This window comes from Magnolia sinica, chromosome 1 (assembly GCF_029962835.1).
Source record: "Magnolia sinica isolate HGM2019 chromosome 1, MsV1, whole genome shotgun sequence".
NCBI lineage: Eukaryota > Viridiplantae > Streptophyta > Magnoliopsida > Magnoliales > Magnoliaceae > Magnolia > Magnolia sinica.
This window is the reverse complement of record NC_080573.1, coordinates 104969043-104987968: the sequence shown is the minus strand read 5'-3', so window position 1 is coordinate 104987968 and position 18926 is coordinate 104969043.

Genomic DNA, 18926 nt, shown 5'->3' with positions numbered 1-18926 from the left:
GCTGTACATTATGGTTTAATGTATAGATATGTTTGGCTATTCATTTTAGGTTTTAGGAAAAACCATCATACAGGTTTAATTCTATTAAGTTTTGGATATGTTTGTATGAAACAACTATCATACATGTTTCTTCAGCGGAAACCATCATATAGGTATCAGGTTTAGATATGTCTGTTCATCCAAGATTGATTGGATATGTTTGTTTAGTTGTATATTTGTATGATTGTTGATTTCAGGATTTAGGTTTAATTTTTTATTTGTATAACTATTGATTTCAAGTTTTAATTTTTATATTTGTATGGTTGCTTATTTCATGTTTACATATATTAGTTCGTTTTAAATTTGTATAGTTGTTGATTTCATGTTTGGGGTATTCCATTTTATATTTGTTTAACTTCTTATTTTAGGATTGTGTGTTGATTTTAGATTTGTATGGCTACTGATTTTAGATTTGAGGTTTGAAAATAAAGATCAAGTGTTGATTAAATTTGTTTAACTGCTCATTTCAGGATTCAGATTATATTTAGATTTATATAGTTGCCCATTTCAAGTTTGAGGTTTACATGTTTGTTTAGTTGTAAATTTGTTTTGGGTGTTGATTAAATTTGTTTAACTGCTTATTTTAGGTTTCAGTTTGTGTTTAGATTTATGTAGCTATTAGCTTCAGGTTTGATGTTTACATGACTATTCAGATTTAGATTTGTTTGTCTACTCATTTCATGATTTAGGTTCAGTTTAAATTTGTTTGCCTGCTCATATCATGATTCAGGTTCAATTTTAGATTTGTTTAACTACTCATTTCAAGTTTCAGTTTGTATTTAGATTTTTATGGTTGTTGGTTTTAGGTTTGAGGTTTGTATGTTTGTTCAATTTTAGATTTGTTCGATAGCTCATTTCAAGTTTTGTTTTGTGTTTAGATTTGTATGACTACTGCTTTTAGGTTTGAAGTTTAAATATGTCTGTTTAGATTTATATTTGTTTGGTTACTCATTTTATGATTCAGCTTTAGTTTTAGATTTGTATGCATATTGGTTTCAGGTTTGGATGTTAATGGTTTGTTTGGATGCTCATTTTAGGTTTCGGTTTGTATCAGCATACAGGTTTGAAACGATTGTTTGGTTGTTCATTACTAGTTTCACATTTACATATGTATGCTCAATTTTAGATTTTTTTGGCTGCTCACTTTAGATTTTAGTTTGTAATATCTTACGGGATTGATTTGATTATTTAGTTATTCATTTTGCCTGCTTATTTCAGATTTTGGTTTTTAACATCTTAAAAGATTGAGTCAATTATTTGGGTGTTCATTTTGCTTGCTCATTTCAAGTTTTAGTTTTTAATATCTTACAAGTTTAAGTCGATTGTTTGGTTGTTCATTTTACCTGCTCATTTTAGGTTTTGGTTTTTAACATTTTATAGGATTGAGTCGATTGTTTGGTTATTTATTTTGCCTGCTCATTTGAGGTTTTGGTTTCTAACATCTTGCAAGTTTGAGTCAGTTGTTTGGTTGTTCATTTTGTCTGCTCATTTCAAGTTTTGGTTTAGCTCGATTATTTGGTTAATCATCATAAGTTTCAGGTCTTCATAGGCATGTTTAGTTTTCATTTTGCCTACTCATTTTAGGTTTCGGTTTATAACATCTTACAGCTTTAGCTTAATTGTTTGGTTGATCATCGCCAGTTTCAGGTATAGATATGCACGTTCAGTTTTAGATTTGTTTGGCTGCTCATTTCAGGATAGGAGTTTATAAGCATTTTCTGTTCTTTTCTATGACGAGTTTTACAAGCCAAGTGATGAGTAGGATGCACAAGCGGAGTGATTGTGAAATTTTCTTCAATATCCTATTGTTGTACATTATGTAATTAGAAGCAAAATAAGTTGTACTTATTTTTTGTATTTTTTATTTTTTATTACCTTTATAACAAGAGTACTTTTGATGTATTTATTCTCGTTATCAATATAAAGTATTTTCTTGATGTATATTTATGTATATGAGATACTATTTTGTGGGCCCCACCGTTATGTACTTACATGATCTTAGCCGTTCATTCGTTTTTGCATCTCATATTAGGCTCTCATGTAGAAAGTTGGCCATATCAGATCGAGATATGGTTCGCAACATTCAAACAAGCCCCACCCTTTTGATGGGCCCCACTTTATGTATGTGTGTGATCTACCCCACCTATCTTCTTTGGCAACTCATATTATGGCTTCACGCAAAAAATCAGCCATATCAATGATAGACATGGCCCACAATATCCAAACAGGCTTCTACCCTTTTGGTGGGCCCCATTGTTATGTATGTGTGTGATCTACTTCAGTCATCTACTTTGGTAGCTCATATTATGGCTTCACGTAAAAAAATCAGCTAAATCTAAGACATATGCGGCTCACAACAATAAAACAAACTCTAGATGATGAACACCATTGAAACCTTCCTAGGACGTAGGTGATCGTCCTTGAGATAACCTAACAAAGCAAGAAGACAACATGCATGTATCACCTTGTATGATAAAGGTGAGTCCAAAAAATTCGGTTGAAAGCAAGCCCCGAAAATTGGGGTCCAAGCGTGAGTATGACTGCAGCCGGTGTAAAATGGTCTTTGGGAGATTTTAACTCTCTTTCCATCAAGAATGGTTAGTCAAAGTCAAATAGACTGCTTTTTTAATCATATTTTTAAATGGTAGGTGAGTTTTCATGGGTACTTCCAAATCAAGTATTTGGTTGATCTAAAAAATAAACTAATAGATAGACGAGTTTTCATTAATAACTAAAAACAAAAAAAGGCATCGCCGTAATGATATTTCATTATTGAATATGAAGGGCTTGAATCTCACATCATTCTGCAGTGTGAAAGCTAGTTTTTATTAGAACTTAGACATAATTTGCTGAATAAAGTTGCCGTAGTAGGCGTGAAGTTAGGTTTTCATAGCTATAATGAAAAACATCGGAAAAAAGAGAGAGAGAGAGAGAGAGAGAGAATTAAATAGATGGTGCCATTGTGACAAATATCATCAAAATTTTAAAAATCTCATGATAGTTTTGCAAAAATAATCCAAATTGTATTATCCTGATAATTACACGATATTTTTAAAGTCTCAGCTTTGTTCAATATCCAATGATTTGATGTTTGCGATCTTTTTTCATGTTTTTAGAAAGTAAAAATTGTTTAAAAACAAAAATCAATTATCTACTGCCCATTTATTCATAATTTTATTCATTTACAATTTATAATATATATTTTAAATTACTTACTTTTAGCTAGATTTTTCCAAAATAAAGCGAGAAAAATGTTAAAATCTGAAAATCTCTCGAGATTGCTAAAAAGCCGTCTAATCATATCCCAAACCTGAATACTCAAATTAAAATTTTTTTTAAAAGATTAATCAAATTACATTAGAAACTTTCCTTACATAATAATAATAATAATAATAATAATAATAATAAAATCAAAATTCAAAAGTCACTTAAAATGCTTTTTCATCATGGTGCCCATCAAAACCAACGGATTCCATGTAAATCAAAATTCACTGTGTAATTATATTTTTATTCTAATTACGCGCCTTCCAAATTCATAAATCAACATCTATAATTGTTCAACTCCATCCAATTATCAAATTCAAATGAATTTGAAAAAAGAAAAATAAAAAGAAAAATAAAACAAAAAGGAACCATTGCAATTTGCAACATATGATTCATGGAGAGGGGACAGGCATTTGCCTACATTTTCAATCCATATCAGTGGCTTTTTTAAAATATGATGCAAGGAATAATGAGATTAGTCTATGGTTCTTGGGCTCTAGAATTTAGGCTGTCGTATTAATTTTAATAGGTGTTCTTACCCCCACATGCATTTACCCATGCATGTTCCACGTAGTTTCTCTAGATACCCTAATCATACCTGCAGTAACATCATCAAGTATAGGTGTGAGATCTAAACCGTTCATCTGGTGGATTCCACTATACTAGAAAATCATGCATGCCTAATATTAGGGAAATTACAATATTAGTATGAAAGATTAAGGTATCGTTTGGTAGATGCCTGAAATGAGTTAATGTTTATCTCATTTTAATTAATAGTAATTATGTATTAGAGATCTTGGTCATTGCATGTGAGTGATCAAGATTTCTAGTAGGTAATTAAAATGAGATGAACTCCTTTTTAAGTGCCTTCCACATAGGGCCTTTGAATGGAAAAATTCGGCAAGTAGATGCATGTGTTGTATCCACACCATTCATCTATTTTGAGAGATCATTTTAGGCATGAACCCAAAGATGAGGCAGATCCAAAGCACAAGTGGACCACACTATAGAAAGTAGTGGGGGACAATGACGCCCACTGTTGAAACCTTTCTAGGGCCTGCTATGATGTTTATTTTCTATCTAACATGTTCATAAGGTCACACAGACATGAATGAAGGTAAAACATAAATATAAGCTTGATCCAAAACTTCTGTGGTCTCCAAATGATATGCGATGAATCCCCGCTGCTTTGTGGTATGGTTCACTTGAGCTTTGGATCTGTACAATTTTTGGGGACGGTGTGGATATAACACATACATCATGGTGGGGCCTATATAAATTGGTGATGTCAACACACCATAGAGGACACAAACCACGCAATCCACTTACCTTCCAGCTCAACATATGTCCAACATGCACACTACAGTGGAATGCTCTCTTATAAAGTTAAAATTGATGGAAACCTTAAAATTACCATTGATTAATTCATGAGTGAATGTAATGAGCCAAGTCATCTAGATAGAATATTCTTGACCATTGTTGTCCTGGGTGCATGATGAAAAGGGTGAGGAAAAAATTACTATTTTCTTCCTTTACGGTAAACTTTAAATCTATTAGTGAGGAAAAATTCTAAAAGAGAAATTTATTGAAAATAATAAATAAAGTTTGTTTATAAAGTAATTAATATGACTTATATATAAGCCCTAGGTCTTAAATTCATATCCTTTTCAAAATAATAAAATTACTAAAAATACTAAAAGCATTTAAAATTAATTTTAGTTTTTTACATGATTCAAACAATAACTTAAAAGTATAATTGAACTTATTAAAACTCTCCAACAATAAAAATAGCAAAAACTGTAACTAAAAATAAAATATTTAACTTTAAATTCAAAATTAATATTTAAAACAAACTAATTTTGGAAAGTCATTTCAGGCCAATTGCGTTTGACATTAGTGAGGAGGGAGAGTTTGTTGATGACTTTCAATACATATTATACCAGTGAAATGCACATATGATTACAAAGTTACAACCTTAATTAAGAAGTTATGGTGCGTGTTAGAGTCCACGTCAAACTTTCTGACTTGATTTCTTTTAATCTCGACCGTCGATGAAATTGACCGTACTTTGCCCTGCATCAACCATCCATAACTAACTGAATTTGGAGGCGTAAGATCTAACCAATCAATCTAGACTATCCATTAGGCTAGATACACATCTTATGGGCTACAATGAGAATATCGCATGCATCTAATATGGATGGTCAAGATAATCAGTATAAAAAATAAGTCTAATCAACAAATTGGATCATCTAATTGCCAGGGCCAATCATGGGTTGCTTATGATTCTAAAGAATCACTCCCATCCATGGCATGAAAAAATAGGCACAAAGAATGAGGTCAAATCAAGGATGGATTGGATTTGATTAGATTGGATCATATGATGAATGTGATTTTTACATGGTAGCCCATAAAATATATGTTAAACTTAATGTACCGTTCAGATGGATTGATTGGAATGTGAAGTGACCCAATGCAATTAGGAGTAACATGACTAACATTATCAAGTATTGGAGCATGTCTGATTTAAGAAGATGAAGTTGTGACCTATATGTTAATATGACATACCATTGCTGAGCATCGGAGCATGTTTGGTTTTGGTGGTTCTCATTCTATTAAATACAAGTAGACCTTTACAAAAGATTATGCAAGATAGAGGGATTCTAAGTGTCCCTTTGGATACCACCAAATAAATTACTTTTTCTAATTACAGCAGTAGAAAAGTGATTTATTTGAGATATGTAAGTTTGATTTATGATCACTTATAAGTAGCTTTTTTAATTTAAAGTTACATAATCATTTCAGTTTTAATCAGTAGAAATTAAGATAAGCTACTTATGGCATGAGTAGCTTATTCTAAGTAACTTAATATCCAAACGCCCCCTAAATCTATTGGTAGAGATGGGCATGGGATGACTTGACTCAGTAAGCTTGACTCGTCTGACTCGTTCAGATCTGATTCATATCCGACTTGATCCAAACCGAGTGGGTGAGTCGATTTGAATCGAGTTGACTTTGTCCAATCCGAACTCAAACCGAGTCGAGTTCGAGTTACCCAATAACTCGACTTGACTCGACCTGAAATCCAACTCGGTACGGACTCGACTCGATCTGAAACTCGACTCGTACATATATATTAAGAAAAACTTAGATCAGACATTTCATATATGAGATGGCAAGTAGTTGATGGAGAGGTTGCAATTCTGACAAGTGAATCTTCGTTTAGAGTTATGATTTTAGCCCATGAATACCCATTGCACCTAATCCGACTTGGTGCCAACTTGACCCAACTTGGTACTTGTGATTGGGTCGGACTCAGTCCAGATTGGTTCAAGCCAGACCCGGACTCGGATCCGGTCAAGCATGTTGGATTCGATGCCGGGTCAGGTTAAGTTGGGGTCAGGCCTATTTCAAAACTAGATCAAGTTGGGTCAGCCCTAACTCGGTCCGACTTGATGCCCAACTCTATTGGTTAGTAAGGCATGTTCGAAGAAATCATATTTAATCACATATTTGATTATAAGTTTGGTTACAACATAATAACAAAATTACAATGGATTCCACTTCTCATTTTTATCAAATATGTTTGAGGATGAGATGGGACAGAGTGGAGCTGTAGTACAATTTTTTTTTTTTTAATTATTATTTTTAAAGTTGTCTTACAGGTATCTACATTATATATGATAGGTTGGTGGATGTTTTTCATTAGAATATTTGGTTACAATTGACAATTATCTTACGTTGTTAGTCAGCTATAAATATATATCATACAAATGCAATCATCCACCTAACCTCTAATTTTCTTTAAAAAGTCCACTACAAAGTCGTTAACTCTATATATCAAATGGACAACTTGCTGGCAAACCCAAGTTGATTGTGTGGCGTATTGAGTAAACTCTGTGGGGCCCACTGTGACGTATGTGTCCTATCCATCCTGTCCACCTGTGTTACTGGCTCATTTTAGGATAGGAGCCCAAAACTGAAGCATGTCCAAAGCTCAAATGGACCACACCACAGGAAAACAGTAGAGATAATGATGTCCACCCTTGAAACCTTTCTAGGTCCCACAGTGATGTTTATTTGGAATCCAACTTGTCTTACAGGTATCTACATTATATATAATAGGTTGGTGGATGTTTTTCATTAGAATATTTGGTTACAATTGACAATTATCTTACGTTGTGAGTCAGCTACAAATATATATCATACAAATGCAATCATCAACCTAACCTCTAATTTTCTTTAAAAAGTCCATTACAAAGTCGTTAACTCTGTCTATCAAATGGACAACTTGCTGGCAAACCCAAGTAGATTGTGTGGCGTATTTTGTAAACTCTGTGGGGCCTACTGTGATGTATGTGTCTTATCCATCCTGTCCACCTATGTTACCGGCTCATTTTAGCATATGAACCCAAAACTGAAGCATGTCCAAAGCTCAAATGGACCACACCACAGGAAAACAGTAGAGATAATGATGTCCACCCTTGAAACCTTTCTAGGTCCCACAGTGATGTTTATTTGGAATCCAACCTGTTCATGTGGTCACACAGATATGGATGAAGGGAAAGGACAAATATCAGCCTGGTCGAAACTTCTGTTGCCTCCAAGAAGATTTCAATGGTAGGAGTAAAATTCACAAGGTTTCCTGTGGTGTGGTCCACTTGAAATTTGAATATGAATCAATTTCTGGCTCATGCCCTTGGTAAAATGGATGGATGTCTTGGATAAGGCATGCACATACATCACCGTGGGCCCCAGGAGGGTCTCAATGGCAGGTGTCATTATTTCCACTGATTCTTGTGGTGTGGCCCACTTGAGCTTTGGATCTGCTTATTTTTTTAGTTCATGTCTCAAAGAGAGCCGGCAAAACTAATGGACAGTGTGGATATAAAACATATATATTATGGTAGGCCTCATAATGTTCAATACATCACACACCGTGGGAAACACCACCTAATTCCGTCCCCTCACATCTCCCACTCAATGTGCGTCTGACCTGATGATACAAACTTTGGGTATGTTATGGATGGAGCATATATCTATAACTGTGCTGATGGAGAAAATCTTAACCATCCAATTAAGGGTGTTAATGGGCTGGGTTGGCCCGTCAGGCTTTTTTTTTTTTTTTCCAGGTTAGCCTGTGTCGAGCTGGGGCTGGCCTGAAGTTTCAGGCCCGGGCTCGGGCTTAAAATCAAGCCGTTTCTATATCGGGTGGGCTTGGAATAAGACATCTTAAAGCCCAATGGCCGCCCGTTTGGCTTAAAAAAAAAACAAAATTCAAAAATGATTTAAATAGTTTCGGTGAGTTCGATGGCTCACTGGAGGGAAAAGTTACTTTTACAAAGGGTTTGCTGACTGGGGTGGGTCCCAACATAGTGTTTATAGTGTTTATGTGAGATCCACGTGGACTAACAGGTGCATCACCCAATTTTAGGTTAGAAACCTAAACATTAGCCTCATCCGTGTTTCAGGTGGACCACTCGATAAAAAAATCTATTGGTTAACGACAACCCTCTAAATTGTTTCCCTTGGTGTGGCGAACTCGAACAATGGATAGACCTAATATTTAGGCCCTACCTATAAGTTTCAGTGTGGTTTATCTAATGGTTGGAGTGGATTTTATGTAATGATTACAATGGGTGCTGTACATATCAAGGGTGGACATCTCTCTAATAACTATTTCACCCGGTGTGGCTCATCAGGATCATGGGTCATCCTGAATTTATTTATCATCGTATAAACTAGGATTATAATTTAATAGACAGAGTGGATCTTAAATACTCATCAATAATGTTGGTCCCATAAAAATCTTAAATACTCATCTATCATGTTGGGTCCATAAAAATAAATTAAGGTAGGCCTAAAAGGAAAACTTAATACTTGAATCATGGGGATTGCCTACCTAGGAGAGGGGTTTCTTCTTCTTCTTCTTCTTCTTCTTTTTTAAATGTTAAATCCACCCTCAACCATCCAGTTTGTCATGCCATTTTAAGCCCATGGCCTCAAACTCGAACTCCATCCTTATTTCAAGTGGGCCACATGATAGTAAACATTATACAAGATAATGGTGACTCTCTAAATTGTTTTCCTTAGCATGGACCACCTAAATTAGGGATAGGCATGATTTTTTGCCTTATGTGTAAATGTTAATACGCCATCTAAAAGTTAGAGTGATTTTATATAATTATCATGGTGGTCCCTATAGGAATCAAAAGTAGACTCTCTTACAACTTCCTCTTTTTTTTTTTTTGGCCCACCTCATCCTAGCCTACCTCATTCAGGGTTCTATATTATTTTTTGGCTCTTGATGTAAAGTGTTATGAAAAAATGCCCACACATGATTAATGTAAATAAGGCCAAAACACAAAAGAAAATAACAAAACAAAAGTTAAGAGGGCTAAACCATAATACAAGGCACAAGCAATATGCCTATTCCACATGTCAGCAATATAGAATTTTCTTCTTTATTAGAAACAAGAGAAATAAAAATATAACTCTTCCACCTGTGCAAGGAATACCATACTAAGGAATACCCTGTAAGATGAATGTAATGGAACACCTCTCCCTAACTATAACATTCCTTATATGGACCACCACATGAGAGAGTACCTAGTAAAAAACTAAAGGAAAATTAGGGTTCACCCTAGGTGTACATATGGATGTACACATGAGGTAGAGAGATACTAAGAAAGAAAACTTCTCTCAATCCCATTAGGAGACGTGATTAACTCCACTGCCACAACATTCTCCCACTTAAAGATTGTTTTCTCTAATAATGCAAAAATATTTCAAATACACAACTGCCCAAACATTAACAATCGCTAGGCAACAATAAGCCCAAGAGAAATTCTTCACCAAACAAACTTCTCTCTTGCAATAGGCTTTGTCAGCATATCATATATGTCATCATCGGTGTGAATCTTCTATAATGAGATTTAACTGTCTTCTACCACATCGTGAATAAAATGATACTGAACATCGATGTGCTTGCTACGAACATGAAATATTTGATTCTTAGCCGATTTAACACACTCTGAATGTTATAATGAATCACCACAACTTTCTGATTGAATTTCAATTATTCTATCAATCTATCCAATTAAATAGATTCTTTGCATGCTTGTGTAGCTGACATGTACCCTGCCCCGTAGTAGAAAAGGCCACCACTAATTGCAGTCTCGACATCCAACTAACTATACTTCCGGCCAAAGAGAAAATATAACATGTGATAATTTTTATTTTATTTTATTTTATTGCAGTCTTCTACATAATCTGGAAAAAAAAAAACAAGTTAACTCTAAATTTTGCTCACTATAACAAACGATGTTGTCATATGCGGTCGCATAAGCAATTATGCGATTGCATAATCGCATAATGTCACATGTGCCATTTGAATGGTATGCAATCGCATATCACATAATGTGATCGCATATGCGATTATGCGATCACATACACTCCAACGGTCAGAAATCTTACCATTCGAGCTACTTTTTTTTTTTTTCTGTGAAAGTTTCGCCTATAAAAAGACACTCTCCCTCCTTCATTTGCAACATATATTCAGTAAACCTCTCATTCACACTCTCTTGCTCTCATACATCATTTTAAAGCTCTCTATTTTCTCTTAATCTCTTTCATAATTTCTCTTAGCTTTACTATTTTAATTTTTCACTTAAAGTTGAAGGCCATAATCAAGGATTCAAGATCAGAAAGCAACATAAGAAGAAGAATCACTTTACTTACTATTTACTCTATCTCTTTCTGTCTTCTCTAATATATTCTCTTCTTTGAATCTTGTAATAACCCAATATATATATATATATATATATATATATATATATATATATATATATATATATGGGGAAAAGGTACTATGCGCTCGACCTCACGAGTCTGTCCCATGAGGTCGAGCTCTGTGGGCCCCACCTAACATGTTTGAATGAAACTGATGAGCGGAGTGGATTCGTCATGTCATCCTTGTGGGGCCCATGTATTTTTTTTTTAAAAACAATATGTTAAGTGATGCGCCTTAGCATGTCACCACTCGAGGCAACCGCCCGATTTTTGTTTCTCTTCTTCCTCCTTTTCCGTTTCACATGGTGAGACCCTGTACCCATCTGAAGCTAGCACCATCTGTCATTTAGGGCCCACCTTCTAAATCCGAACCGTCCATCCAAATTGAAATTTTATAAAACCTTATCTGTTTCGGTCCTTTGCTTCAAAACCTCTTGTGCGGCCCACCTAATCAACGGATCTGCCTTACTTTTGAGCTCATATTGTATGGGGATATTACAAACTTTGTGATCATCTTTGATTCCCATTAAACTTCATGGCAAACACCACCTAAACTTCCGTTTTAGATCCGGTTCGCAACTCCTAGCAATTACAACGTCTTTTACAGCCAAAAAAGCTGGCACTCCTTCCACAACACTACGGTTTGTGTATAACCTGTCACGCCCCAGACTCGGTAATCGGACTCACAAGGAACCCAATTGCCGGTTCTGGCCGCAACAGCCTCCGTAGTACCCCATTCTCGGCTCCTGAGGTAGGTTCCGATCCTGGGATCCTACAAGGAGGATTTTCATAATAGTATAATCATTTCCAATACGAGCATACCCAAGATCATAGCTAGTACATCTGAGAATAACAAAGGCACACATCGCAAAATTCACTAAAAATTTGAACTTTTACATCATCCATAAGGTCCAAAAGGACATACATGAGAATAAAAGGAAAAGAGAGAGAAATCAGCAACACTGGAGTCCTCATTGCTCAACTCTACTCCACGCTCTACTGCTACGGCGCCTACCTAGAGTCTCCTGCACGCATCAATCGTACATAAGCTTATAGAAGCTTAGAGGGTGGTGTAAGTGTGTGACAATGGTACACAGAAGAATAGTATGAGGTATAAGGAGAGAAGTATGATCAATGAGCATATCACTAGCCTTACTAAGGCTTACCATGAACGCGATGCAATGAGTAATAGGTGCCATACTAAGGCTATGCATGAAGGGGGGCTTGTACAGCCAATGCTAATGCAATGGAAGTAATGTCAGTGCTCATATCCAAACCATAAGTCAAGTACATTTCCAATCATAAGAAAATCACCGGGGTCCATTACACTGCTAAATGACTGCCGCTCTGCAGACCCCGCACAGTCAAACGAGCGTAAGAGACCTCACTACCCGCCTGTGGACAACCAATCACCAATAAGGCCTGAAGGTAGCGGACCCATTTACAAGCTGGTCAAACTCAGTCTAACAATGCCTCCTCACACCAGGCAGGTAAGGCCACACCCCTATCCAACCGACTACACGACAGTGGGAGTCGTGGCCTAACGGTATAAGGCCCTCGTGCGCTCATGTTTTCCACCCGGTCACGGTGTTGGAACAGATCCTTGGTACCATGGAAGTTTTAAAAATTTCATCATGGGCATCCTATGCACCCGGTATGCTCAACTAGTATTTCAGGTGTCCAGACATACGGCCATCCACGAATACCCTTGTGGAGGTAAGGCCCTGATGAAGTAAGGGCGGATATCTACAAGCTATGCAATGCCAGATGCATGAATCACACAATCAGTCATGCATCAATCCCAAACATCCATCTCTCGGGGAGATACCAACATGTCATACACAATGGCACAACCATGGCCAATCACACCTCAACCAAGCATGCATATGATGCGTATGGGAGTGCGCATGAAGATGAATATGGGTGCCAATGAGGTGAAGATGAACTCTCTACCTAACCATGAAAGGTCTAGGTACTTAACCAATTCCTTATAAGGAATACAACCACTAGTGGGGTTCCATATACTTAGGGTAGCCCACGAGACTAAGGAGAACAATGGTATGGGCCTAAATAGATGAAACGGGCCTAGCAAGGGTCTATGGTGGACCTTTAACCACCCATAGAAGCCTATGGGCCTACCTTAGGGCCACCAATGTGGACATCCAACTACAATTAGTCCCCAAGAGGTAGCCCGTCTCTAATTAATCATGGATCAAGGCTCAAGGACCACACAACATCAGAAATAAGAAACGGGCAGCCATAATCATACCACAAACACTCATGTTGAGCTTTAGAAAGGGCGGCCCAAGGCCTATCCAGAACATGGGTCCAAGGGAAACACACATAGCCCAACTCATAATTATCATTATGGGCCCATAGGGGAAAGGTTAGGGCCCAACATAAAGGCCACTAATCTCATATATTGTGGTGGCCTAGTGGGCAACCCATTGCTCAAACCACATGGGCAAATGTCATGCTCTTAGTCAAGTAAGTTGGGCCTACAACCCGGCCCAAGTATAAAGTTGATTTGGTGGGCAACCAAGGGCCCATCTGCTTGTGTAATCCAGCCCACTAACCCAACACAATAGTATGGTAAAATGGCTCAAGAGTTCAATGGGCCTATCTGAAAAGTTCCAGCTCAATTGGGCCTAAAGAGTTCAACAACTAGCTACATTCGTGGACCCAATTAAATTCAACTGTGGTGGGCCTTAAAAGTGCATTTATTAAGCCCAACATTTAAGGAATTAAAGATATAAATTATTCCCTCTAAGATCTTTACAATGTGGTGGGCCTCACTCCTCAAAATTTCAGCCCAAAGGCCAAGCATAATTATAACATGTTGCTGTCCTAAATTTGGGCACTCCATTGGAGTGGGTCCAGGGCCTCTAAAACTCTGGAAATTGAGGGTCAAGGCCCCTCATCATGCATACAATGAGAGAAAACTCAAAAAGGTGGCCCACCATCAGATGAAATATTTTTGAATTATGGTTTTATCAAGGCATATTGCTGGACTGCACAGCAGAAAATCTGGCAGTCCAACTATCTTGGCCCATTCTTTTGGATGCCCAAATGAGGTCAGTTGGGGCTGAAATTTTACAAAGTGACACTCCCATAGGTAGGCCACACCCTCACAAAATTTTAAAATTTTTGGACATCTATAAATATTTTAATTCATTTAAAGAAATCAATCTGTCCTGAAAATCGGACTGATTTGGACACCATGTTGTAATGGGCCGGTCCAGCCACCACTATGGTGTATACAGGTGTCCATTGGCCTCAAAAATTTTGTAGGTGGGTCCCACCATGGGTGGTCCACCTTCCTATAAATTTTTATAATTTTTACACACCCAAAACTATTTTAATAAATTTTGGAATTCTTACCTGTCCAAGGTGGATTGCTGCTGGAACAGTGCAGAAAATCCAAACTGTCCACCTCAATTGGACCACACCTTTGGGACCCCAATGAATGTCAGATGGGGCTGAAATTTGGAAAACATCAAGATGAGATCCCCACCTTTTAGAAAAGTATATTTGGTGGTTATGAATAGTCCCCCAAACAGTCCCAAAATCTAGTCCAAAATCAACCAGAAACTATCCAGAAAATTCTGGACAGCAACATGTACTTGGATAAAATTAAGCCTTCCCTAGTGGGCCCCACAAATGTTTAAAATAAATTCAAAGTTTACCACACTTGCATGCATCAATAAAGGTCAGCAAATGGGACACCCAACCATAGTGTAGGTGGGTATGGATGTCCCACCCTATCTGGACTTTTCTGGACTATCCAGGCCCACCAAGTGGACCACACACATCATCAGCAATCATAGAAAAGATAGAAGAAGAGAAATAAAAATATTCCGGCAATTGGGAGAAGGCTCCGTCACTATTGAGCCTTCCCCAAGACAATCACACCCATACATTGCATTTCCATCTATATTTCACCATGGATCTTCATCATGCATAATCTACACTTGAGATGAATGGATGAGATACCATCACAACCATGATGCAAGGGTCTAGATGACCCATCAAGTTATAGAATGTGGAGAACCCTCCATGATGGGGTCCATCAAGAGGAAACTCCATGCATGGGACATGCATGCATAAGATGGACCATTTGGCTACATTCAAGGAATTGTGTAGGATCTCCATCATTGATTGGTGGGTCCTACACTTTCCGAATGAAAGAAGAAGAAGATCTACACTATGGAAAGGATATTGCATGGAATAAAGAAGCACCCACCTAAATATCCTCACCAAAACTTGGATCACCAAGCTCCAAATGCTCCAAGGAACCAAGATAGATGGATGAAATAGGTTTTCAATGGATTGCTTAAGAGGAAAAAGGAGGAGAAGGAGCTGGAGAATTTGGAGATTTTTGGAGGAAGGTTGCTAGGGAAGAAGAGAAGAGAGAGAGAAAAATCTCTTTTAAGCTAAGTAATCATGAGTTTCTTACCTTGAATAGAGAAGATAAATAATGACAATAGGGAGTTAGAAACAATGTTGTAGGGTTAGTAGGCTTTTTAAGGTAGTGGGTGGTGTTTTAGAGATGGGTGGTGTAGGGATAAGGCCTAAGTAGTGTGTGTGTGTAGTGTATGTTGGAAATAGTGTAGTGTGTGTTGGAAATAGTTCCAAGAGATGGGACCTACCTAGAAATTCATGCACACCACCCCTAGGTGGGCCACATGATCATGATCAAGGGCTTAGAGAATGAAATGCACCCAACTTACGATCTACACATCGAATAGACGCACAAGACGCGTCGTTGGAACCGCGGCGACGATGCGGTCACAATGGCATAGGTCTCAACTCGATCTGAGTCGGGTCTTCACGACTGGGCTCATGGATGACCGCAAACACTATCCAAGGGTCATGGGTCAGCGGGATTCGACCGATAGGACCGCGAGATCAAGATGGACAGAATGCATACTCACATACACACATGCACACATGCGAACTCGGGTCAGGTCTCACATAACCCATATCACAAATATCAGCCATTATATCTTCCTCAACCAACTTCATTCAATGGACCTCTAATTTCTAGTGATTTCTCCCATTTATAGCAATCAGAAAACACTGCTTCTCATGTTCTCTCCGCTTCTTCAACATAAGAAAATTGCAAACTCTTCAACAATGTAACCACCAACAAAATGGGTATATAACTTATTTTCAACCATTTAAAAGCTTTATAGGATGAATCTATGCCATCTAGAAAGATTGCTACATCGAAATATGACGAGAACAGAAAATCGCCATTAAAGCTTACCATCTTCATGTCGATCAAAGTTGCACTGTAAGTTCTCTTGTATCTGTATTATCTATCCATACTGGTTCTGAGGTTGAAATCCAACCCATATACGCCACCTATCAAGTAAGCTTCCCTCCCAAGTTTCCTATTTAGGAATCAATTCATAGTTGGAGTTCATAAGGCTTGACTCATTGAGTCGACTCACCAAGTTGACTCACCGAGTCGATGTGTTGATGTAGTTGGATTCAAGTTTAGAATATATAAATTTTAAGATAATAGAAGTATAATTAGTATGTATGTTCCTATAGAGATCTCTAGCATTTCACGTAGAAACGCTCACCAAGTGGCGTTAAGTTGAATTGAGTTGAACTTGATTTAACTGGACTGAATGGATCACATTTATATCGATCTTAGAACTTCTCGTCTAATCCAGCCATACATGGGATCTATCACACTAAATCAGGTAGGTAATCTTCCTTGTTGAAAATTTTAGGTTAACATTTATATTGATTTGATTATTTATTATGTATTAAATTAATTTGATCATTGTAATTAGTTGTATATTATTTTATTTGATTCTTGATTACATATTGTAGAGATAATTTATTTGAATTATTAATTGACTTCATTTTATTATCATGACGTGCTTAAATTACAATTATTTCATTATTATTACATGATAAAGAATATATTTTAATTTAAGGGGTGCTCTGCCTTCAAATGATTACTATGTTGTTTATTTATGGGTGTTCTGAAGGGTCATTGTATTTTTATGGGTACTTTACCCGGAGTCATTCTCGAAAGGATTGGCACGGTATGGGTGCTCTGCCTAAGGTCATACTCGAAAGGATCAGCACAGGTGCTCTGCCCTGGGCGATTCCCTAAATGATATGCACACAAGGGTGCTCTACCCTGGGTATTACCCTAAAAATTTATTCACTGGTTCTCTGCCAAGGGTCATTACCTAAAATGATCAACACTGGTACTCTGCTGAGGGTCATTCCCTAAAAGGATCAACACATATGACTGCTCTGCCCTGAATTGAACCAAAAAGGATTTTGGATGATTGTCTTATTTTATTTTATTTTATGAATACCAAATTATTACTATTGCCATGAAAAATGCTAATTCAATACTTGCAATCGATCATGTTTATTCTAATGAGATATATTGGTATTATCGTAAAATTTTCAATTTTGGAAATGATTTGACCCTACGAGCCATCGCGCTTACACACATGAAGACTGTTTTGCAGGGTTTGTATATGAAGAACCGGTTGAGCAAGACTGAGGACTTTTCTTATTGTTTTATTTGAAGATTTCTTAAAATTCAATGCGCTTTGTTATTATTATTATTATTTTATCAATGTAATTAAAGATTCAAGAATTGGTTAGTGGACATTAATTAATGACAATGATTATTATAATTTTAGTTGCTCTTATTGCCTTGAAAATGCATGAAAATAATGTGGGTTGCGATGTATATTTTGTTTTAGTATAACTCACAGTCTTGGAATTCGGGTTCCATCCTGGCCAACTCGGGTACCGAATTTCGGAGTGTGACAAATATTCTTCATTTCTTCTATTCTTTTATTCTATTCTAATATCCATTCTAATCTATTATTCTAATATCCATTCTAATTTATTATTCTAATATTTTAATTTCTAATCTCTATTCTAACTTTTGTGATCTTGTTTATTCTTGATTTCTTTCATTAGAAGAGTTGAGACTTAAGACGCAACTCAAGAGACTTAACAACTAAAGAGTCAAGTCAAGTCTCAAGTGGCAAGTACACTCAAGATTCAAGAGTCAAGACAACCATTCAACTAACAAAGTCTTTTATTTTGTTTCATTGTAAGTTTGTAATTTGAATTTCTAAATTGTAAATTTGTAATTATAGGTAGTATCTACTTTCTAGTTTTTAGTTTCTAATTCAAGTTTTTAGTTTCATTTTTCAAGTTTTTAATTTTTAGTTTGTGGTTTCTTGTTTGTTTGAGTTTCTTGTTTTTTGTTTGTTTCTATTTTCTACTTTTTTTTTAATTTTTAATTTTTTATATGTTTCTAGTTTCTAGATTCTTATTTGTTTTAAGTTTTTAATTTATACTCATTTAGGAAAATAGTGAGTGGCTTGTGGAGACAGAGGACTCAGTCTTTTTATGGTGAGTCCCTTACATGGGCCTAAGTCGAAGACGCCACTTATGGATCAACACCTGACGAAGGTTCTCAACAGTGAAGAAGATGAGTTGGAGGGGCGAGAAGTAGCATGAGGCCTACTAGCAGTCAAGGGGAAGACGATGATATTGAAATAGAAGAATAATAAGAAGAAGATGCTTGACCATTAGACGTGTATGAGCAACTTGTGAGAACAAATGATGAACAAAAAAAAAGAAAGTGAAGTATACAATAAAGAAGGAGATGACTCTGACGATGATGTTGATGGTGGTGATGTGCCACAATTGGAGAGGGAACAATGTATATCGTAGGTTAGTAGTTTATACTTCGTAGATTTTGTTATCAATAGAAGTATTAAATTTTTATTAATAAGTTGTTGAGTTGTTGTTAATTTTTAGTTTTATATATA